This window comes from Zootoca vivipara, chromosome 7 (assembly GCF_963506605.1).
Source record: "Zootoca vivipara chromosome 7, rZooViv1.1, whole genome shotgun sequence".
Lineage (NCBI taxonomy): Eukaryota > Metazoa > Chordata > Lepidosauria > Squamata > Lacertidae > Zootoca > Zootoca vivipara.
In genome coordinates, this window is record NC_083282.1 from 55,992,407 (window position 1) to 56,016,278 (window position 23,872).

Sequence of the window (23,872 nt, forward strand, 5' to 3'; positions counted from 1 at the left end):
GCACAAGAAGTTGCGCACCATTCCACAAAAGATAGGGTCATCTCCCGGGTCCTGGACTGGGTGTGGCGAGGATGGCCCAGCAGCAGCCCCGGGCCAGAATTCGCTGGCTACACAAACCGCAAACATGAACTGTCGGCCCACAAGGGGTGCCTGTTATGGGGAAGCAGGGTTGTTGTTCCCCAGCCCCTCCGCAAAAGGGTCCTCACAGCCCTACACGAGACACACCCAGGGGTAGTGAGGATGAAGGCCCTTGCCAGGAGTTATGTGTGGTGGCCGGGGATTGACAGAGAGATAGAGGCCTGGGTCCAACACTGCCAGACCTGCCAAGAATCCCGCCCGGATCCCCCAAGGGCCCCAGTCCAGCCCTGGGAGTCCGCCCGACATCCATGGTCACGCTTGCACGTGGACTTCGCTGGCCCCTTCCAGGGAAAAACATTCTTCATAGTGGTGGATTCCTACACCAAATGGCTGGAGGTCGCACTGGTACCGTCCACTTCTACGGCGGCAGCCATCCGGGTACTACGTAAGCTGTTTGCAACCCACGGGCTCCCTGACACCCTCGTCTCGGACAATGGAACCGCATTCACGTCAGAGGAGTTCCAGACCTTCACAGCGCAGAACGCCATCCGCCACATCCGCTCAGCACCATTCCACCCTGCCACCAATGGCCAAGCGGAGCGCATGGTGCGGACCACCAAGGACAGCCTCCGCCGCATAACACAAGGGGACTGGGAATACCGCCTTGCCGCATTTCTTCTAGCACAGCACAGCACCCCAAGCACAACGACGGGCCGGAGCCCAGCTGAACTACTCATGGGCCGGCGCCTTGCAACTAGACTGGACCGACTTCACCCCGACAGAGCTCAGGATGAGGTAGTGGTGGGGAAAGGCAGGAACCCCCGGACATTTGTGGCCCAGGACCCAGTGTATGCAAAGAATTTTGGGGCAGGCCCAGCATGGGTACCCGCCACAGTCACCAAGGTGACCAGTCCCGTGTCGTACGAGGTACTAACGGAAGGGGGGCAATGTTGGCGCCGCCACTGCGACCAGCTACGGCGACGATTCCCAGGAGGAACCCGGGAGGAGAGCGGGACAGAGGGGTCCCAAGGGGACAGCAGGGCAGTGAGGCCTGTAGAGCGAGAGGGGTGGGCAGGGGAAGCAGAAGCAGTAGGCACAGAGGGGCGCCCCGAGGCTGGAAGGACACCGGAACCAGAGTCACAACCTAGTGGTTCAGTGGCGCCAGACCAGACAGCCCCGGCACAGCCAGCAGCCTCGGAACACGAGCCAGAACCAGAACCCCTGACCAAGGAACACCCCAGGCCACAACGCACACGGAGGCGGCCAGCAGACCTTGGGGACTACGAATGCAACTTCCCGGGCAGGACTGGAACTTAGAGGGGAGGGGTGTTATGTACTGAGCTGAATCCTAGAACAATAGGATTCAGAATCAGCGGGAGCTACCCAATCCAACTCCAGGTGGAAGTGAATCCGCAACCTGATTGGCCTGCTGGAGCAGCCAATCAGGCGGCTGGCAGAAGTGAATCTGCTACCTGATTGGCCTGTAGGAGCAGCCAATCAGGCTGCAGGCAGAAGTCAATCCACAATATAATTGGCCCACAGGTGTGTTGAATGATTGTGTAAAAGTGTCATTATTGTTTCACTGTACCTTTAAGAGTCAGGAAAGATTTAATGACTGGGGCTCTGCAGCTGTGGAGCAGCTCTACAGGTGTTGCTGTGAAGCTGATGATGCAGGGTATATCAGGGGTGTTGTGTGTTGCCTCTGTGCTGGGCGTTTTCCCAGTGTGCTCTTGGTGGGTGGTTTGGTTGTGTGGGTATTTTGTGTAAGCCTAATTTAATTTTTGTAATTTTTCCTTTCTCCATTAAACCAAGCATTTGTTTAAGTCTTGGTCTCTATGTGTAAGTTTCTCAACCAGTTTCTGCTGATGAAACTCAATTGCTTTTAACCCCAACATCTTTGTTATGGGCCCAGTGGTTGAGCGTGGAACTGCACATGTTAGTTTTTGGAGAAAGGTTTAGAAAGGTTTTTTCCTTCTTTTTGCTGCAACGGTTTTGTGGGCTGGTGGTTGAAAAGTTCCAGCATGGCAGACCGTGTTGCTGAGGCTGAGAAGGCTTTAACATTCCCGCAACTAACGGCCGAGAACTACAGTCTATGGTCCTTTCGCATGGAAGCACTTCTAACTTCCCGTGATGTGTGGAAGTACGTGACCGAGGACCCTCCTGCTCCTGTGACCGATGCCTGGTCGAAAGGTGATGCTAAAGCAAGGGCATTAATTAACTTGTCTGTTAGTGATCAGCAAGTTGTGTATATAAGAAATAAGAAGACTGCCAAAGAAATGTGGGACAGTCTTGCGGCAGTGCACGTTGGAAAGGAGTCAGCGTCTGCCATAGCTAGTCAGATATCTGCTGTACCTCCAGCAAAATTAACTGTGGAAGGGGTAACAGCAAGATTGATGGGCGAGCTGGACAGAAGGGAGGCTTGTGGGATTAGCACTCCTATTTCTAAAAATAATGAGGAACGCCGTATGCAAGTCTGTGGTGATTCATCTGCTTTCAAAACTTCCAAGCATTGCTGGTTTTGTAAAAAGCAGGGGCACCTTGCGAGGGACTGCAGATTTAAAAAGCAAAATGCTTCAGGGTCCGTTCCAGTTCGTAAATCACAGACAGCAACCCAGCAGTCGGCAGCACATCGTAAAGATGGACGTGAGCCGCGAGCGTTCCATGTTCGTGAATTAGGTCGTAAAGTAATTAAAGATGACACGTGGAAATCGTTTGTAGTAGATTCCGGGGCGTCAATTCATCTTTGTAACGACCGAAGTCTGTTTGTTTCTTTCGAAGAGGAAATTGGCACCATTCATCTGGCCAACTCCGACGTTCTACAGTCGCTTGGCAGAGGTACTGTGAAACTTGACTCCTTAAATATCACAATAGCAAATTGCACTTACTGCCCATCAGTGGACAATTTATTATCAGTAAGTTGCTTTGCACGCCAAGGAGTAACTGTGTGCTTCACAAAATCACTATGTGAGTTCTACAAAGGGGGAAAGCGTGTATTGTATGCCAGAGAGTCTGAAGGTTTATATAGACTATATTTTAAAAAGCATTCACAGCCACCTGTGAACTGTAGAGTAACCCAGCCAAGTCAGGGGCTGAAAAATGTAAAACCTCACTCCGGATGTATTCATGAGGCGCATAGACTTTTGGGACATTTAAATTTCACAGATGTGATAAAGACAGAGAAGATTGTTGATGGACTAAACTTAAAGCCATGTAAATACTATATGCAATGTGTATCTTGTTGTAAGAATAAGATAAAAGTTGCAAGAAAGGGTAAATGCTCAGGCAGGAAAGTAACAGAGCCATTTGAACGTGTGCATTGTGATTTAGTAGGGCCACTCCCTCCTTCCTTAGGAAATTCAAAATATTGGCTTACTCTTATTGATCAGTACAGCAGATATTGTTTTGTTTACACCATTGCTGAAAAGTCACAAGCACTTGAGAAGTACAAGATTTTTTGCAACTGGGTAAAAACCCACTTTAACAAACCTATAAAGCATTTGTTTTCTGACAGGGGGGGAGAGTTTGTTTCTGAGGAATTTTCACATTTCCTGGAAGCGCAGGGGACTGTTCACGAGTTGTCCTGCCCTAGAAGTCCTTGGCAGAATGGGATTGTAGAAGTAGTGCAACGTGATCTGCAGGCAGGTGTTAAAACTTACTTGCATGATGCTAATTTGGGGAAAGAATATTGGGCGGAATCTCTTCATGCCTATCTTTTTGTTAAAAACAGATCCTATCATTCTAGTTTAAATGTTACACCCTATGAAATGTTGTTTAAAAAACGCCCTAATTTAAAATACCTGCGAATTTGGGGTTCAGACGTTATTATTCACTACCCTGCTAGACACAAGTTGGATGAGCGTAGTGTTCAAGGAAAGTTTATGGGCTACCAGCAGGGGGCGTACAGAGTTTATGTACCAGCAACTGGTAAATTTCATATTACCAAAAGCATGATTGAAACTGTAAATTGGAATAGAGTTGCTATTTTTCAAGATAGTGATGGTTTAGATAATGCTGATGAGGAGGAAGTAGAAGTAGAAGAGGGAGAAGCTAGAGCAGGGGATACTAGTGAATCTGAAGACGAAAAGCCTGTTGTGTCTGGTGATTTGTTTGAAAATTTAAAGACACAGACACCTAAAGAAAGGTTAAGTTCTTCTGAGTTTTCTGAAAGTAAGAAAAGCCCACAAGAGTCTCATCAGTCTGATGATAGCAATTTACAGTCTGAAGCTAGAAGTCCAAATAGTTCTACTGATTCTGAAGGGCCTAGCTCTTCTTCAGGACTAAGACGTTCAGACAGAAAGAGACAGGAACCAAGACGGTTTTCAAAAGAGCAGTTATATACTGTGTATGCCAATAAAGCAGTTTTTGAGCCAAAATGCTACAACGATGTTCAAAAATTACCTTTGCATGAAGCTGTAAATTGGTACAAAGCTATGGATGATGAAATAGCTTCTTTAAAAGAGCATAACACTTGGTCTCTTGTACCACAAACCCCAGACATGAGAGTTATTGATTCAAAATGGGTTTATAAAGTGAAAATGAATGATAAAAATGAAGTTGTAAGGTACAAGGCTAGGTTAGTAGCCAGAGGTTTCCAGCAAATCCCAGGTGAAGACTATGATTTGTGTTACTCACCGAGCGTAAAATATGAATCTGTTAAGCTTTTGTTAAAAGATGCATCCCAGCGTGGACATTCTGTCTATCATGTAGATATAAAAACTGCCTATTTGTTTGCAGATTTAGAAGAACAAATTTTTATGCGTGTTCCTGATGGCGTAATCGCCACTAAAGGAGTAGTGTGCAAACTAAATAAATCTCTTTATGGTTTGCATCAGAGTGGTAAAAACTGGCATCAGACTTTAGTGAAGGAATTGCTGAATTTTGGTTTTACACAAGGCAAGGCAGATAACTGTGTATTTACAAAAGAAAATGGAAATTCTGTGACCAAATTATGTGTGTTTGTAGATGATATATTAATTTCTACAAAAACTAAACATGAATATACAAAGATAGTGTCACTGTTACAAGAAAAATTTGATGTGGTAGAATTAGGCAAAGCTAAAAACTATATATCCATGCAAATTGAAGAAGGCAAAAATGGTTCTTATTTGATTCATCAAAATGCAAAAATAGATGATCTTGTTGAAATGTTATGTTTAAAGAATGCAAATGGGAAAGAAACGCCTATGGTATGTGGTTTCACTTTTACAGATGGCAATAACACGTTCTCTGACAAAACATTGTATCGCTCTGCCATAGGCAAGCTCAATTTTATTCAAAGAGTTTCAAGGCCAGATGTAACTTATGCTTTTCATTTTCTGGCAAAATTTGTAGAAAAACCCACTACCCAATGCTTCAAAGCTCTTAAGAGAGTGGTGATGTACCTCAAACACACAAAACGTTATAGGTTGGAATTTACACCATCTATTGACAAAGGTTTTGAAATATATTGTGATGCATCTCATGCTGTAGAGCAAAATAATTACAAAGGTACATCTGGTATGGTTTATTTTTATAATGGGTGTCCTTTTGAATGGAAAGCACAGAATCAAAGGATTAATTGTCTTTCTTCAACTGAAAGTGAGTTATATGCCTGTACTCAGGCCATCCGTGATATAGAGTGGTATTTACAAATATTTGAAGACTTAAAGATGCCAGGATCACTCCCAGTAAAAGTTTATCTCGATTCCCAGAGTGGACTTGCTATCCTGTGCTCAGAAACCAACACACAGCGCACTAGAGTGTTGAGATTACGTTTACAATTTGTAAAGAATTTGATTGCTGACAAAACAATTGTTTTTGAATATGTCCCCAGTGACAGACAAGTTGCAGACATCTTTACTAAAGCACTTCCAAAAGTTGCGCATGAAAGACATGTACAAAGTTTGTCTCTGTTTCACAATAATGAACTGCAGGGGATATGTTGAATGATTGTGTAAAAGTGTCATTATTGTTTCACTGTACCTTTAAGAGTCAGGAAAGATTTAATGACTGGGGCTCTGCAGCTGTGGAGCAGCTCTACAGGTGTTGCTGTGAAGCTGATGATGCAGGGTATATCAGGGGTGTTGTGTGTTGCCTCTGTGCTGGGCGTTTTCCCAGTGTGCTCTTGGTGGGTGGTTTGGTTGTGTGGGTATTTTGTGTAAGCCTAATTTAATTTTTGTAATTTTTCCTTTCTCCATTAAACCAAGCATTTGTTTAAGTCTTGGTCTCTATGTGTAAGTTTCTCAACCAGTTTCTGCTGATGAAACTCAATTGCTTTTAACCCCAACAAGGTGTAGCCCTGAAGTAGCCAATCACGCAAGGCCCATTGTGTAAATAATGTATATAAGCAGATGGTTTTGGGAAAAGAGCCATTCGTCTTCTCTTCTTCTCCCTGATGAATATGAGCTGAATAAAGAGCATGAAATTCACTCTCGACTCCGAGTATATTTCAGGTTTACACTGGACAGGGAGCTATAGCCAGTTCTGGTTCCCTGATTACTTTTACCTGTTTTCATTCCTATTTGCTGTGAAAATGTCTGTGCTTTTTCCAGGAGGCTTTTGAAAGTCCCAAGCGCATGGAAGCAATGCACCATGAGCTGCATACAATCTGTGCTGATCCCTAAAAGCACAGATAACACAGCCTAAACTAGTTACTAGCAAAAGAAGAAGAAGCAGCAAACAAAAACACCACTGTGTTAGTTGGCAGGTACCACTTTGGCAGAAAAACCTGATTGCCTTTCTCATGTAGAGCTGTGATTTCTGGAGGAAGCTACTCTCTGGATGTGGTCTGAAAACCCCTTGGTGCACCAGACATAGGAAGGGAGATTCATGCAATGAAGAGGAAGGGGGCTGTGCCACTGGCCCTCAGTATAGACACCTGAAGAAGCGGAGCCTGTGTGCGTAGAGCTCTATGCATCTCCAACCCTGTGAGGGCAGAAGTAGCAAGGCTTCCCCTCTTCAGATTGGTATGTTCAATGTGCAGACCAGGGACAAAACTAGGCTTTCTTTCACCCAGGTCAAAGACCTGGTTTGGCACACACACACTCACATGCATCTGTGTACACACACGGGCTGGGAGCCTCAACAGCACCCCTCTGGAGGCTTCACCTGGGGCAAAAAACCTGGCTAGTCTCCCTATAGCTATGGCTCTGGTACAGACATCAAGGGGCACTGGTGGAAAGAGGAACTATGCTGGGGGCAAGGTGGAAAGCATGGTCTTCATGGAAACTCTTTCATGTGGATAATGCATGAAGGGGGCCTTAATAACATCTAAGAAGACAGCATCATGCTATCTGTGTCAGATTGCTTAAAAATACCCAATAAGATTTTGTTGAAGAGGACAGAGATCTTTGTAAAATCGGATCTCCTATTCTATGAGTAAATCCCTAAATGTGTCTTTCTTCCCTTCCAGTCACAAATCTTGCTAGTGCCAACAATACACACACACACACACACACACACACACACACACACACATTCTCTATCAATTAATGAGAAAGAAATTGCATCAGGCAATCTCCAAACAGGAGAGAAAATTTTGGTGAAATTCCCATAAGTGGGATGAAAGGGTTTTGTCGTCCTTATGCATGGGGTAGCTGAGGGATGCTTCTGAGTGCCCTTTTCTGCCGTTCTACAAATCATCTCGCTTTACACTCCTGCCCCCTCAATTAAAAACCAGGGCAAGTCTTCCTGTGTTAACTCCACCCAAGGGGCTTTTTCAACTAAGGAAGACTGAGAAGCCGGAGAGTGTTGTTGAAACGTTTACTGAAGGGGTCGCCAACCCTTTCTGAGTCTGTGGGGGATATTTGCAAACTGGAAAAATATCATGGGCAATGCACAAACTGCAATCAGGTATACCCAGGGTAGGCCCTAGTAGCTACACAGGTTCCCACCCAGTTCTGCTGTCATGAGGGCAATTCAGCCATTCAGAATGTAGGAAGTAGTCCGCAAGCAAACACATACCACATGACCTATCTTATTGACTGTAACAGTGTGCTTCTTTCAAGCCTAATTTGAGCAGTAGCAGAGGCAACCTGCGAGTGCTAGGGAAGGCCTCTGCAGGAGCATGCATGCTTGAGGGTGCCATGTTGGTGACTGCCGGCTTCCACCAAAAAAAACAGACACACCACTCTCGGCCACCTTGCAACAACAAAACCAGCTCAAATGCCACTGATGGTCTAAAGCAGTGATGGCGAACCTATCACACGGGTGTCAGACGTGACATGCAGAGCCCTCACTGCTGGCACGCACCCCATCGGCCCATTCGCGTTGTTGTTGTTGTTGTTGTTGTTGTTGTTGTTGTTGTTGTTGTTGTCGTCCCCATTTGTTCTCCCACTCCTTCTACAGCTTGTCTCCACTAGAGCTTGTCTCCGCTACAGCTTGTATCCGCTGCAGCTTGTATCCGCTGTTAAAACCCAGATCCTGTTTTGTTGTTGTTGTTGTTGTTGCTGCTGGTAGCCAGAGATTGGTTTTTTTTTATTTTGATATGATTTTTATTGATTTTACAGATTACAAAAAAACATATATAGAAGAAACACTTTCATAGACAGATTTTCCACCTTCTTTCCACCCCCCCTCCCATGGGCCCTCCCCTGCCACAGGAGAATCCCATGCAGGCAGGCAGTTGAAGATGGTCCATTTTATAGTTGAGTTTATGTCCCCCCTCCCCCACCCCACCCCAGAGTCCCCACCTGCCACCAGAGAGCTCCAGGAGCAGAAAGCAGGGAGACAACCACCCAGCAATCCGAAAAGAAAAAAGCTACACTAAAAAAAAGAGAAAAAAATTCAAAAAAAATAATAATAAAAAAGAAAAAAGACAAAAAACAATAATAAAAACAATCTTTTTCAAATTTACATTGATAAACCATATTTTATGGGCTTCCCCTACCTCCCCCTTTCCCAGTTTTCATCCCTTTACTATCCTCTTTAACATTTTCCATATCTATAAACTACTTACTTTTCCTCTTCATAAAATTTTTAAACTTAGTTAATACCATTTTCACTAAATCTCTTAATCCCTATAATTCATTATCCAATTTTTCTTCCCTTGCCTAATTTTTCCCCCCTCAATAGACTTCTTAAAATTTTAAATCCCTAAACTTCTTTTATTTTAACTTTTCCCATAATTAACTCTTGCACTCTAAAAAATCCCAATATAACCTTTCTTCCCCAGATTCCGACTACCTCCCTCCAATCCAGCAAGTTCCGTAATCGACAATCCTAATTTGATCTTGATAATCCGTCCTAATAATTACACTCCCATTCTTCCTTCATCCCACCCCCTTTTTCCAATGTTTTACCCCCCAGATATCCATAAGGCCCCCCTGAGTTTCTCCCCTTCTTAAGTTGTTCATGTCCTTCTCCTTGTGGGAGATCTGTAATTCCATTGGTTCCTGTCGTTCCCTCCTCAAAGGAGGGGTACTCCGCTTCTCTTTTTGTAAAGCAATATCAACTTTTTCCTTGTGGTGTGCTTCATTTTGTGTTGTGTTGTCCCAGTCATCATCGTTGTTCTCTTCATGCTCCACATCAGAGTCCACCTCATTGTCCAGATCATCGAAATTGCTGTCGCTATCATTGTCGCTATCTTCCTCTTCCATTTCCATTTCAATATCCTGATCATCTGAAAAATCATATTCAGCAATCACCATCTGAAATTGCTGCTTTAATTCTTGCTGTTGGATCTCATCTCGGCATAGTCCTATTTTTAGTTCCCACATGGCTGTTAAAACAATCCGCTGGAACTCAGGCGAGTAACTTTTTGTTGACATAGTTCCGTCTTGTCAAGGTCACTGCTTATCGTGTGGGGTGGAAAATGGTCGCTGCTTATTTTCCCAGTCTCAGCAAAGTAGTTGCATTTTCCAATTCCAGATTCACAAAGGTCCAAACCAACATTTCACAATCCAAACATTTCAAAAGCATATACTCCTTGCTTCTTAAAAGTCTAAATAAAATAAAACTCATTTATAAATCCTCGTCAGCTCGCTGGGTTGTCTGGGCTGCCGGCTCCCGGGGAAACAAAAGGTTTTCCTCTTTCTTTTTCATCATTCTGCAGGGAATCGTCCTTCTCCCCTTTTACCCTGCATCCAGGGGAGACCTTTTATGTCTTTTGAGGATACCTTTTAAACATTCAGTTCGTGGCTTCGGGTATTTATTTTACTGTTCCTTAGCTACCGGTGGGAGGGGGTGGCTTCCGTTTTATTTCCCTCTCTCCCAAATCCAAATTAATCCAGATTAATATTCAAAATCCAATCCAAATTTGAGAGCTTACTTACAGTCTAGATTTCTAATTCTTTCTTTTGGAAGAATCCAGCGCTCTCCGCCCCCGGCTCGGAGCTTCTCTCCGCTAGAGCGACGATGGTGCTCAAAATGGCCCCCGCGACTTCGACCCTTCTCACTCCGGCGCTCTTACTAGGGCAGCCGGATAGTTGGGGAGTCCGGTTTTGGGCTCTGCCGAGCAGTTTTGCCCCCGGGACGCCTGACCCGGGGTTCTATGGGGTGCAGCGTTGCTCTCGCTGCACTCCCTCCTCTAGCAAAGACGGGCTGTCTCGGAGCGAGACAAAGACCCCGCCGATCGGCGCTGGCGCTGGACCGGAAGCCGCCAGAGATTGGTTTTTTAACCCTTTCGGTGCTGTTTTTTCTGGCGCTTTGGCAGACTATGATTGGGTGTAACAACGTTTGTTTTTTAACCCATTCTGTGCTGGGTTTTTTGGCGCTTTGGCAGACTATGTCGGTGCTGTGTTCCAGCGAAGGTATTATTCATCATTTATTTCTGTTCTCCCCCCCAAAAAAGCAAAGCAGCTTGGGGCACCCCCCCAAAAAAAGCAAAGCAACTTTTGCACCCCCCAAAAAAAACCTCCAAAACTTTGGTCAGCAGCTCCCCCAAAAAAGCTCAACAACTCTGGGCACTTTGTGATAAATAAGGAGTTTTTGGTTTGGTTTGGTTAAATAATTAGTTTTTGGTTTATTAAATACAGTTATATATTACAATTATACATTTTTGCTATTTAAACTATAAATATTGCAAAATTATCGTGTTTTTTCTCAAAGTGACACACCACCTGAGTTATGCTCAGTTTTTTGGCGAATTTTGACACACCAAACTCAAAAGGTTGCCCATCACTGGTTTAAAGACATTCTAAAGTTCCCTGAGAATGAGGCAGGAAGAACTGGAAGTCTATTTAACAGAAAACCTTTGAGAAATCCACAGCAGTAGATCACTCTGAAATTCTTGTTTTGTGGTCCAACAACCCCCCAGGTATGCGCATGTACTGGAAATGGCATTTGTCTCCCTGTCCACCTGCCATGGTGCTCAGTCCTCACACAGTAAGACAGAGAGTTAATAAAGCACAACAATAAAGGTCAAGATTCAATCATCTGGTGTTGCTGGGTATGAAGCAAAGAACAGAAGGCATTCAGTGGCTCCACAGACACAGACATAGTTGAAAAGGGATAGATAGGGGTACAGGGCGGGCGCTGTTCAGAACAATGGCAAGACGAGTTTGCAGTCTGATGTGGGAGAAAGTGATTAACCCCTTTGCAGAAGCCAGAGCAGGTTTTTGTCTTTATGAATTCCTTGGACACCTATTGAATGAGGCAAAGAAGCTGAAAAAATGTAATATCTTGCAAGAGGCATAACTGACTGGGGGCTTTCGCACCATTAGCTTATTGCAGAATAAATGTGTTTTTCTCATTCATTGTACACAGTCCCATCTTGTTCCTTCAGGGCTGTACTTTCCTGCGGAAGATATCGCAGTTCCCAAGCATTCAGTGCACAATATTAACTACGCAGAAGAAGGTGCTGTTTCCAGAGTTGACATCTGCATGGCCCCACCCGCTAGTGTGTGACGAAGAGATGGAACCTAGGAATTGGCTAGGTGCATGGGGCTAAGCCTGAAAACCAGTCTGGAAATGAATAACCCAATTTAATTATTAACTAGGAGGTGGGCTGGATTGTGGAGAGGGGCCTCAATTTTTAAAAAACAATTGTGCCGACATTTTAACCGGAAAGAGATGGGGAAGAAATTTGATTCAATTCACATTTAAATGATCCACACAATATGCAAAATGAAACACAGCAATCCTTCAAAACTTGCCCTGCTATGGATTTCGCAATGTAGTTTTCCAGGCAAGTAATGTGTATAAAAATGCATATACAAAGGTAAAGTGTGCATAGGTAAAGGTAAAGGGACCCCTGATTATTAGGTCCAGTCGTGACGACTCTGGGGTTGCGCGCTTATCTCGCATTATTGGCCGTGGGAGCCGGCGTACAGCTTCCAGGTCATGTGGCCAGCATGACAAAGCTGCTTCTGGCAAACCAGAGCAGCACATGGAAACACCGTTTACCTTCCCGCTGTAGCGGTTCCTATTTATCTACTTGCATTTTGACGTGCTTCCGAACTGCTAGGTTGGCAGAAGCTGGGACCAAGCAACGGGAGCTCACCCTGTCGCGGGGGTTCGAAACCGCTGACCTTCTGATCGGCAAGCCCTAGGCTCTGTGGTAGGACATACTACCACCCCAAATCCTGCTAGGTTGGCAGGAGCTGGGACCAAGCAACAAGAGCTCACCCCATCACAGGGATTCAAACCGCCATGCTTCTGATCGGCAAGCCCTAGGCTCAGTGGTTTAACCACAGCGCCACCTGGGTCCCAAAGTGTGCATATAAATGCATATATTACAGAAATTAATATAGAAAAACTCATTGTATTAGGAAAAAATTCTTTGAAACAGTATGTATATTAGGTAAAATTGCTGACAAAAATGTGGTGTATTAGGATAAATTAATGCTAAAATGCTGGTTGATTTTCATGAGAACTTTTTAAAAAAACCACTCACAAACTGATGGGAGAAATATGGAGAACCCAATTTAAGATTGAAAAAATGAGGGATAAACTGACATTGACATATTCACTCATCCCTGTAACAGCACCATAAACTTAACCCAGAGAGACAGCAGCAGCTGAAGTAGACACACTTCACACCAATGTGACTAGGGGGTGGAAATGCTATGGCCTTGGCAATTGAGCAGATTAATCCAACCAACTACAAAACTATCCTTTCTGGCCTTCAAAGCTGCATCTCCTGAGCAGGATGTAAATCTCCATCCTTTTGTTGATCTGAAAGGAGTGACAGTAATTTGCCCCAGCTGGAGACCTTTCCGCCTGGTACACAGAAGATGTTTAGATGGTGAGATCATCCCTTCCAGTCCACATGAGTGTCTCCCTCACACAGGCAAAAGGCTCACCCTAAAGCAAAGCGCAAATCAACCCTCTTCTTCCCAGTCCCACTACTAAAAATAAACCAGCTGTCACCCCCGGAGTGGCAACACTATATAGCTCCTTCAAAGCACCTAGAGAGCTCAGGATAAATGCACAGACCAGGACGCCTGGAAGATGGCTGCACTTGCCAGAAGCTACAGTGTTGCTTATAATTAAGCAGCAAGACCTGGGACATTAACTCCCCTTGCTTCTATGTCATGGAAGAAAAATAGTCTGCTAAACAGAGCTGCAAAAAGAGAGAGGTTGGATTCAGTTCCTTACTCTGATGAAGTGGGCTCTGGTCCATAGTGACAAATCTGCTAATCCACAAGACACTTCTTTGTTTTTGCTGCTCTGCAACAGGGCTCCATCCCCTCTCCCTCTGTGATCTTGGTAAAAGGTAAAGGGGCCCCTGACCATCAGGTCCAGTCGTGTCCGACTCTGGGGTTGCGGCGCTCATCTCGCTCTATAGGCCGAGGGAGCCGGCGTTTGTCCGCAGACAGCTTCCGGGTCATGTGGCCAACATGACAAAGCCACTTCTGGTGAACCAGAGCAGCACACAGAAACGCCGTTTACCTTCCCACCGGAGCGGTCCCTATTTATCTACTTGCATTTTGACGTGCTTTCGAACTGCTAGGTGGGCAGGAGCTGGGACCAAGCAACAGGAGCTCACCCCGTTGCAGGGATTCGAACCGCCGACCTTCTGACAATGCACTTAATAGTGCTGTTTGCATGTAACGAAGCTGCCTCTCTGTACCTTCTCGGTGCTCTGGGGTAGGTGAATAAATTCAAACGTAATACCTACATTCAGGGCACTATAACAGGGTGGGGAACCTTCATAGTGCCTCTTGGAATGAACATAGAGAATGGGTAGGTATATGCCAACATGTGCACCTGACTGCTGAAGACCCAAACCAGGTGGGAAGAGGAATGACTGGAGAGAAATGCCCCCCTAGCAAGGTTTTTGAGAGCTGCTTCTTAATTCAGCAGTAATACGTTACCCAGAAGTCATGGTTCCTATGTTATTATCCTAGAATCCACATACCTAACCTAGCAGCAATATACCCCAAATCCTTATACCCTGCACTGTGATCAAGGAAGCTGCTGTGCCCCTTCTCCTCTTGCAACCTGTCACAATCCCACTTAGGATACCCTTCCTCTGCAAAACCTTCCCCCCCCCCCCGCCGCCTTAGCCAATGCTTATTATTGCCAGGGTGATCCATACTGATTTGGCACACTGGACATCTGAACTGGTTTCTGTACCGAGCATCCATTTGTCACGTAGGTCTGGTATTTTTTAAGGGCAGATTTATTTGGGAGAATTCTCACATCCAATTTCCTCCGGTGATGGCTCTATTAGGCCATGTGTGACAGAGATAGAGGCTCCTGTCCCCCCGCTGCCACTGATGGAATTTGATTCCACGGCACCAGATTCGCAGGGCTGCAAACACATTCTCGCCCTTGATTAATGCGAGTAATTTCTGCTTGAAAGAAGGCTGAAATGAGCAGCCGAGGGGAAGCGAATGGTGAAGGCTCCCCCCACCCCCCACCTCGCCTTCCTCTCCCCATCGCTCACTGTTGATTGCATTTCTCCGTCCCTGGAATAGGTTCAGAGATAAACAAAAACTCTGGACCAGCTTCAAAAGTAGCAGAAGGTGTGGGAGGCAGGAAGCACCTAATGCGGAGAGGTGGGGGGCTGGGAGTTTACAAAGGCAGTTGGATGGCAGCAAGCTTGAGGTTTTGGGTGGGACTTCTGCCTCTAATGACTGCAGAATGATCTAGAATGCTCTTGCAGTGTGATGTCAGCGTTTCAGGCACCTCAGGAATGGGGATGCTGTAAATCTTGGATGAAAATTCACCACATCTCTACTTTGCATCCCTCACTCAGCAGTTAGGTCATTTTACACACACACACAGGCAAGCAAGAGGCAGCTCAAGGACACATTCTATGCAGGCAAAGGCCATTGAGGAAGGTGCAGAGCAAGGCCTGGGAAGGGTGTGACCTTCGAAGAGTCCCTGTTCTTGAACCCCAGAGTCATGGCTCCTGAGCACTGTGTCTGCTGCTGAGCCTGTACCATTGCCTGCCCAAATAAAGATCTCTTTCTTACTAACAAGTAACAGCCCCTGTTTGCATGTTTCAAGCAGGAGTCAGAACACCAAGGGAGTTGGGTTAGGAAACAGAAACCTGCCTGTTTCACAATTTGTTATAGTCTTTGTTTAAGAAAACTGTGCTTGGGATGTGGGCTCAGCTGTTTCAAAGCTTCAGGTTGCAACCCTGAGCTGCATCTCAAGCCCCGTCCAGATCAGCTTACCTACTGCTTAGAAGGTAAGGGCAGCCCAATTGATGAGTTCTCACCCAGATTGCTGCAGATGTTCCCTTGAAAGATAAATAGCACCATTGAGGCACTGGGTTGCAGGAGGGGAAATTATTCTTAACTGTTCAGGTGTTCTCTTTTGCTTTGCGTGTGTGAAATAAATGCATGGCTGCTGTTATACATTTCTCTGTACGAGCAGCAGAAGGGCTCTCAAGGTTTCTCCCTCACTCAGGCAAACGAGGAAAAAAACTTTCGTAGTTTATGAAGGCAGGTTTTTGTTGCGTTCAGAATTAACAAGATCTCTTCCAGGGCATGAGGCTTCAATAGACCCTTTGCCAATAATTAAAATAAATACACTGAGCTGTATCCAGCAAAGTTGCCCCGTTAGTGCAAGGGGACTTCCTCTCCTTCACTTCTCCCTGTCTGTTCTGGGGGTTCTCCAACCCTCTCTGGAGCACATGGGGGGCACATGGGGGCAGGGGTGCCAACTTGAATAAAATATTGGGGGATAGAGGTAAGTCCTTTTTGTTTGTTTGTTTGTTTGTTTGTTTGTTTGTTTTTCGGAAGAGGAATTCATTTTTTTAAAAAAAATTAAAATGAAAACTTTATTTATTTCTTTAAAAACATTACAAAGAAAACCATCAAACATAAAAAATAGACAAAAGTAAACAAAAATACAAATTAAATACAAATTAAATTAAAATACTTCCGATTGGTAATATATCGTTTCCTTCAACTTTTATTTATTCCCTGCTTTCTTCTGGAAGGTAAGTCCTTCCATGCATAATTGATCACAAGATGTGGCATGCACACACCATTTGAATATAAATGCCCACCAACTTGGGGGGGCATCCAGTCCCTCAAATATTTTAGGGGGGGGGGCAAAGGGACCTTGGCACCTAGGAGCTGGCTCCTATGCATGGGGGGGGGGGGACAGAAGGAAAGGAAGTCCAGTTGAGCAGATGGAAATCATTGTACAAACAGGATGACTTTGCTTGATGTTGTTTTTAAAAAACCTGAAATTAACAAGAGTTGACCCACCCACCCCAAAACTAGATTTGTGTTTTTCTAGCAACTTGTATAAATAGGCAAGAGTGGTTAGTTTCCTGACAATATATAATATACATTAGATATTACCAGCACAGCTGATATTATGGGAGTATCTTGACCTTACCGACAGGAGAAAGGGTGTCTGGTATGTTACACATGCTTGAGGAGGGGAAAGTACAGGTGAAACTCGAAAAATTAGAATATCATCGAAAAATGCATTTATTTCGGTAATGCAACTTAAAAGGTGAAACCAATATATGAGATAGATGCATGGCATGCAAAGCAAGATATGTCAAGCCTTTATTTGTTGTAATTGTAATTATTTGCCGTTAGGCGGGTCAATTATAAATGGAATGTAATTAATGAAATGTAATAGCTATGTTTATTTTTGTATTATTGTAACTATTTGTTTTATTACGGTGGAATTTCCAAAAGAAAGCATTTGTAAAAATTAAAAGAAAAATAAACAATAATAAGTTGCATTACTGAAATAAATGCACTTTTTTGACGATATTCTAATTTTCTGAGTTTCACCTTTATGGCTGTGTAGAATCTAGTTCAGCAGAATGTGGGCCTAAGTCAGTGCACAAAGGATTGCATCCAAAGAACAACAAGGAAAGCATCATGCTTTAGCCATGACACGCAGGGATGTTTGCATTCACTACACTATACTTTTTAGAAAATGGTAGCAAAAGCTGACAGCAGCCCTTTGCACCCCCCGTCTAGACAAGGCCTAGCAGGATTTTTTGGCACGGCTAACAACGAGGAGTAATTAGGCACTTGTCTGCTCGTTCCTTGTCTTGACAGACTGTTGAGAGCAACGCACCGTCCCGCCATTGACTGCCGGAGCCTCCTAGGCCCTCGCGTCATCCTCTCCCAAAGGAGCAGCGCTGCAGCTTTCCTCTTCCTCTGTTTATTTTTAAGATTGAAAAGGGGAAGGAGACAAATGCACGGCCGTCTGGCAAAATGTCAGCAAGTGATTCAGAGAGAAGGCAAGTGGAAGGCAAGGAGAGGGAGCCAGCCCACACAGGAGACTTACTTCTGATTTCCAAATGTCAGCATGTCCTTTAATTAAATGCTGATTAACGAGGGACAGTCTCCCCCACTCCAGAATGGGGTGGCTGCTGGTGCTTGTGGTTGTCACACTGTGCTGAAAACGTTCCCTTCCTGTCACATACCCCAGGAGAAAAGTCTCTGGTGCTTTAGGTGCAGGACCAGGAGGTTTGGGGAGAGGGAAACAGATACACTGGGGACCAACAATCTGGCAGTTAGAGGACAAGTCATTGGGGAGCTCCTGAAGAGCCAGGAGGCCTCCTCTGGGAAACCAAAGAGCATTCATTCCCGCTCATTATACAGTTTTAGGAAGCATCTTAAGTTCTTTCTTGAATAACATCAATAGTCTTAGCGTCATCGTCAGGTAGGGCAGGGATGAGGAACCATTTCCCCACACAAGGGCAGCATTTCCTTCCATGGCGGTTGAGGCAAAAGTGGATAGAGCAATATGAACAAACAGTATCTTTGTACAGTAGCCTGATTTCTACCCACATCCCTTTCTGACCTCCCTCCAGGCAAGCGAGGACCATCAGCGTTCAAGGACGCATTCCAGTCAAGTTCAAAAGAGGGTATGAAGCAAGACTGGTGTGGGGAGTGGCCTGGGAGCCAGACAGAGAGGTTCCCTGCCCCCCTAAGGTAGGGAAAGGCAGCCCACCTCAACTAGCGGTGTTGGGGGTACTAATGAAGGGAGCAAGCTGTCTGCTTGCGCTGCAATGCATGTCTACTCAAGAAGGAAACTCCACCAAATTCTGTGGGACTTCCTGTCAGGTAAAAGCAACCAGGCATGCCTCTAGTCCAGGCAAAGGCAACCTTGGACCTCCAGATGTTTTGGAACTACAACTCCCATGATCCCTAGCTAACAGGGCCAGTGGTCAGGGATCATGGGAGTTGTAGTTCCAAAACATCTGGAGAGCCAAGGTTGCCTATGCCTGCTCTAGTCAGTGGAGGGCAAGATTGAGACTAACACCTTGCACACTTGGAAAGGAGAGCGTGTGGACAGGTGAGCAGGCACCTTGCCACTCTGAGCCAGAGTTCATTATTGTAACAGCATAAGAAAGAGTTCAATTGAACCAAACATCCTGCTTCCCACAGTGATCGACCAGACACTTCTGGGAAACCTACAAAAAGGCATTCATCCTCTCCTGCTGTTGCTCCACAGCAACAGGCATATTGAAGGAAAGTTTCATATATCCCAACTGGGAGAAAGATGGGATATATATCTATATACTCCCTATGCCACCTTAGCGAGTAGTCAACAGTTGATTTTCCTCCATTAATGTATGTGCTTGAATATTATATTCCCTAAATCTATCTAAGTAAGTGGTCACCACCACATCCTGTGGCAATGAATTACATAGATTAACAGTAGTGCACCACACAAATAAATACTGACTTTTGTCACTCCTGAAACTACTTCAGATCCATTTCATTGCCTAATTCAGTGTTTCTCAACCAGTGTGCCTCCAGATGTTTTGGGACTACAACTCCCATCATTCCTGACCACTGGTCTTGCTAGCTAGGGATGATGGGAGTTGTAGTCCCAAAGCATCTGGAGGCACACTGGTTGAGAAACACTGGCCTAATTCCAGGTTTTCTCCACCCAATCTTTCCACACTATACATCATTTAATAAGCCCCTATCCTACCCCCCACCCCCAAAATCCTATATATTTTTTAACCCAAGAAACCTCCCAATGTGGTAGCCACTCCGGCTAGGAAGTGCATTGCAATATTTTATTACTTATTGTTGATTATTTATATCCCGCCTTTCCTTCAAGGAGCTCAAGGTGGTGCACACAGCTGTCCCCTCAGCTCTGTTTTACCGTCACAACAAACCTGTGAGGTAGGTCAGGCTGAGAGACCGCGACTGGCCCAAGCAAGGCCTTTATGTCGGGCAGGGCTCCTTTTGAAGATTGCAAATGTCCTTCAGATGTCAGCAAGGCAGAAAGGTGAGTCACAAACTGGGGCTCCCAGCTGTCAGACTCTGGTATCTTCTTCTGTACCCCCAGTGCCCTGTTCCTGCTACTAAGAGTGGGGGAAGCAGCAAGAGAGCAAAGAGTGGACCTCTTCCTACATGCTCCTCTATAAATTTTGTAATATGTGATTCCATAAACGAGGCGCGTTTAAAGTCCCACCTCGTGCTATCAATAGCAGTCTGCTTGAGCCTTCGGTCAGCTGACCCCAAGCGCCAATCCCTGCCTCCCAGGCGCTAGGATGAATCCCTGCCATCTGGAGAAACAAACATCAGAAGCAGACCTCCTGCAGACTGAAGTCTTGTCAAGGCAGAACTCGGCATTCTCTGCGAGCACTAGCTGAGTAGGTGTGTGAGAGTAGGAATGTGTGAGACCTGTTTCTATTTCCATGGGATTTTCCATTGGTCCACCCACAGGCTCGAACATCTCTGGAAGCTTTAACAGGGTGCTTTTATGAATTGCCAATGTACATTGGAAGCACATGAAAATGTGCATCGGAACGAGCAACTGAACACAGGTGCTGGCTGGCTTACTCCATTGCTTGCTTTCCAAGGTACCTATATACCAAGGTACCTTTTATGTCTTGTCTGAGAGCCCCTACAGATGTCCTTTTCACTGAGCATTCATCATGATTCATACTCATGATGTGGGGCGGCTAGATGCAATCACACTTTAAATACCATTTGTGCCTGCAAAGCTTTTGGCACTGTCATACTGCTTTGTGTGCAACAGGGACATATCTGTAAGCGCCTACTAAAATCCTGTAACTTTTCATACAGCAAATGTTCTAGGATTTTGTTTTTTTTGTTTTTTAAAAATCCACTTTTGCTGCACTGTGGCGCAAGAGTGACCCTCCAGGTGGCAATAATGTGCTGGCATTGGCCATGTTCACCCCATACATTCAAAACACTGCGATACCACTTTAAACAGACATGGTTTCTTCCAAAGAATTCTGGGAGCTGTGGTTTCTTAAGGGCACTGAGGAGGGCCTTATCCCCCTTCACAGAGCTATGATTTCTAGAGTTCCTTGTGAAAGAGGGGTTGATTATAAAACCACTCTGAGAACTGGAATATGCGAGGGGTCTCCTAACAACTCTCAGCACCCTTAACAAACTACACCTCAATTCTTTGAGTGAAGCCAAGCATTTTAAGGTGGCATCGTAGTGCTTTAAATGTAAGGTGTGAATGTGGCAATTGAAGCATAGCTGCCAAGTCTCCTGTTTTCCCCGGGAAATCCCCGTTTTTCCAGCTGTTCCTAGCTGAAAAACGGATTTTTTGTCCCCCCCCCCGGTTTATTCTGGCGTGACGGCCATTTTGGAACTGGGCGGAGCATGCTCAGAAGCGACTTTTGATGCCGCTCTGCCCAGTTCCAAAATGGCTGCAGTGTGACTTCTGGCGCGGTGGCCATTTTGGAACTGGGCAAAGCAGCATCAAAAGTCACTTCTGAGCATGCTCCACCCAGTTCCAAAATGGCGGCAGCGCTACTTCTGGTCTGCTATTTCCGGCCCGGTCCCTTATTTCTCTGACAGCAACTTGGCAGGTATGATTGAAGAAGTGTTGCAGAACTACGAATGCAGAATGATGTCTAGTATAACTCCAATGTGGAGTCCAGTATAACTCCGTCGCCAATGTACTATTATTCCATCGATGACATGTTCCAGAATTCACCAGGTCCAGCGGGTTCCTGAATGTGCCTTCCATAATGATTCATCCCAGCACAGTCCTAGGTGTGTTTGCTCAGAAGATAGTTTTGTGGGGTGTGACTCATAATAATTTCAACAATAAACCCCCAACTATTTTCTGCAAGAATATGCAAATGCAACTTTTGATATATCAATTTAGACACTGTGATTGTTTGAGATAGCTATCTGCATCACCAGAATGACAACATCTGGGTCAGAGATCAAAATCTGTCCAATTACCACACCACCCTATAAGTGTAAAAGTCACTATCGCACACATACTGCAGCAATCTTGAGCTGACTGAGCATACACATTGAATCAAAAACCACACCTCTCGTTTAAAACTCCTTTTTTAAAAAAATAAATAACCGAGGGAGTTAGCCCTCTGTGCTTTGAGAGTTGCCGTTCTGTAAATGTGTCATGTGACCATCATGTGACAATAACATTAAGGGATCACTTCAGTGTCTTCCTCTGACCCTGAAGCAGGATATGGCATCAACATGAGCAGTGATTTCTTGCCATATGGCAGTGTTATTCTGCTCTGTTGCTGAACTTCATCCCTCTGCCCTTTCCGTCGCTTCTTCCTGCAGTTTTGAAGAAACTGCATAATACGTTCCCTCATAATCTAGCATCCCTTATCCATTTTTAGAGGGGACTAGGAGAATTTATGCTGTGTCCCACAGACTGACAGAGAGAAGACACCATTCTAGAAGAAAACATATGAAGCTGGTGCCTATGTTTGGCAGGGAGGAGAAGGATTTGAAACAGCTTCTTATTCAACACGGGTCCCTGGGCTGATATTATAAGAGGCTGCATTGGAAAACTCCCTCACAATAGAAACTTTGCTGCAATTCTACGTCTGAAGAAAGACTTGCTTGTCCATGGACACACACACACACACACACACCTCCACTGGGATATAAGCTCATCAATTTGGATATGCTTTTTTACTATAGAGATCTCAGTGGCAAAGCATTAAATCCAGAACCTGAACACATCACATAACCTTCATGCCATGCAGAAGCCAACCTTCACCCAGAACTAACAGCCTTAACAGGTACCCACCCACTGTACCCTGAAGTATCTACTCAGCCTCTGCACCGAGCATCGCCAGGAACATTAAGAAATGTACAAATCAGCTGAGCATCGTAAACTGTGGAGTGAGGGGACAGGATGGATAATTTTTAGATGAAGCCGGATTTTTCCTTGCTTTTGAAAATGAAAACAATAGCACTAATAATGCTGGCGCTTAGCTTGCATCCCCAAGGCAATTGCTTTGCATATTCGGCCTGTGGAAGAAGCCACGTACCTCTCAGCAGCAATCCCTGCCAGGGGCCATGTCATCTAACTGTCAGCAGGGTCTTCCTTTTTCCCACTCACACTGAGCATCATCATCATGTTCCTCTTTGAGCAAGGTGGGTAGTTCAAAGCAGTAACTTAAGGCTCTGAGAGCAGGACTGGATGGGTGGACTTGGCTGCGCAGCCATTGGCTCAGCTCCTCGGCAGCTGTGCTAGTACGTTAGGTTGTACATGCCATCCCTCGCCTCGGTTCCCCTTATTCCTGTGTCACTGTCCTGCTCCCTTTGGTGCTGGGAAGAGGAGGAGGAGGAGGAGGAATTAAAAGACTGACTTCTTCCCCAGGCGAAAAAGCGAGTGTGGAAAGGCAGCATGTGTCAAGTCTGCCCTCAAGCGGCTCTGCTTGGAAGTGGTACCCAGAGATGTTTCTCTGTGGAGAATGCCAGCTTCTTCCATATGCATGGGTCTTGTTTCAGCATATGGCACCAGAGTTTTAATTTCCGGGGCTTGATGCTTCCCATGGCAAACAGCAGCTTTTCATGCTGCTCTTTATTAGGCCTGGTGCTAATTCTCTGCTAAATTTGTATGTGCCAAATGTCCCTGTTTACTTCTCAGCTTTCTGCCCTTCGTGTCCATGTCTAGTTATTAAGAGAATTCCTGCTGCCGTAGCTTCCAGTCCCAAAGATGGCACAACTGGATCAGCTCAAGTTTGTCCTCGTCGTGTTCTTCAAACCTTCAACATGCATTGTGCAAAGGGTGAACTTGCCATTGTCTTTTCCTATTGATTCAAAGGGGCACAAGCTGAAGGAATCCAGAGGGTTTTGATAAGGATTTGGAAGCAAATGTTCACGTGTCGATAGAATTATACTCCAGAACTGAAGTTGTGTAGTTGTTGTTTTTAAAAAGTGCAACCTGAAATTTGCTCAAGCGCAAACTTTTCTGTTGTGAAATAAAATACATATTATATTTAGGATAATAAATGGAATCAAAAGAACAGGGTGCAATTTAAATAGAAAGCACCCACCACCAGCACCACCAGCAGCAGGACAGGAGCAATAGCTGGGTCAACAGCAAAGTAGGTGAAACTTTTGCTACCATCTTCCTGCTTTGCTTTGCTTTGCTTTGCTACTGCTCCAACCTGAAGGGAAAGGAAAGATGTCAGTCAGACCATTCCTGAAGGACACTTGGACCA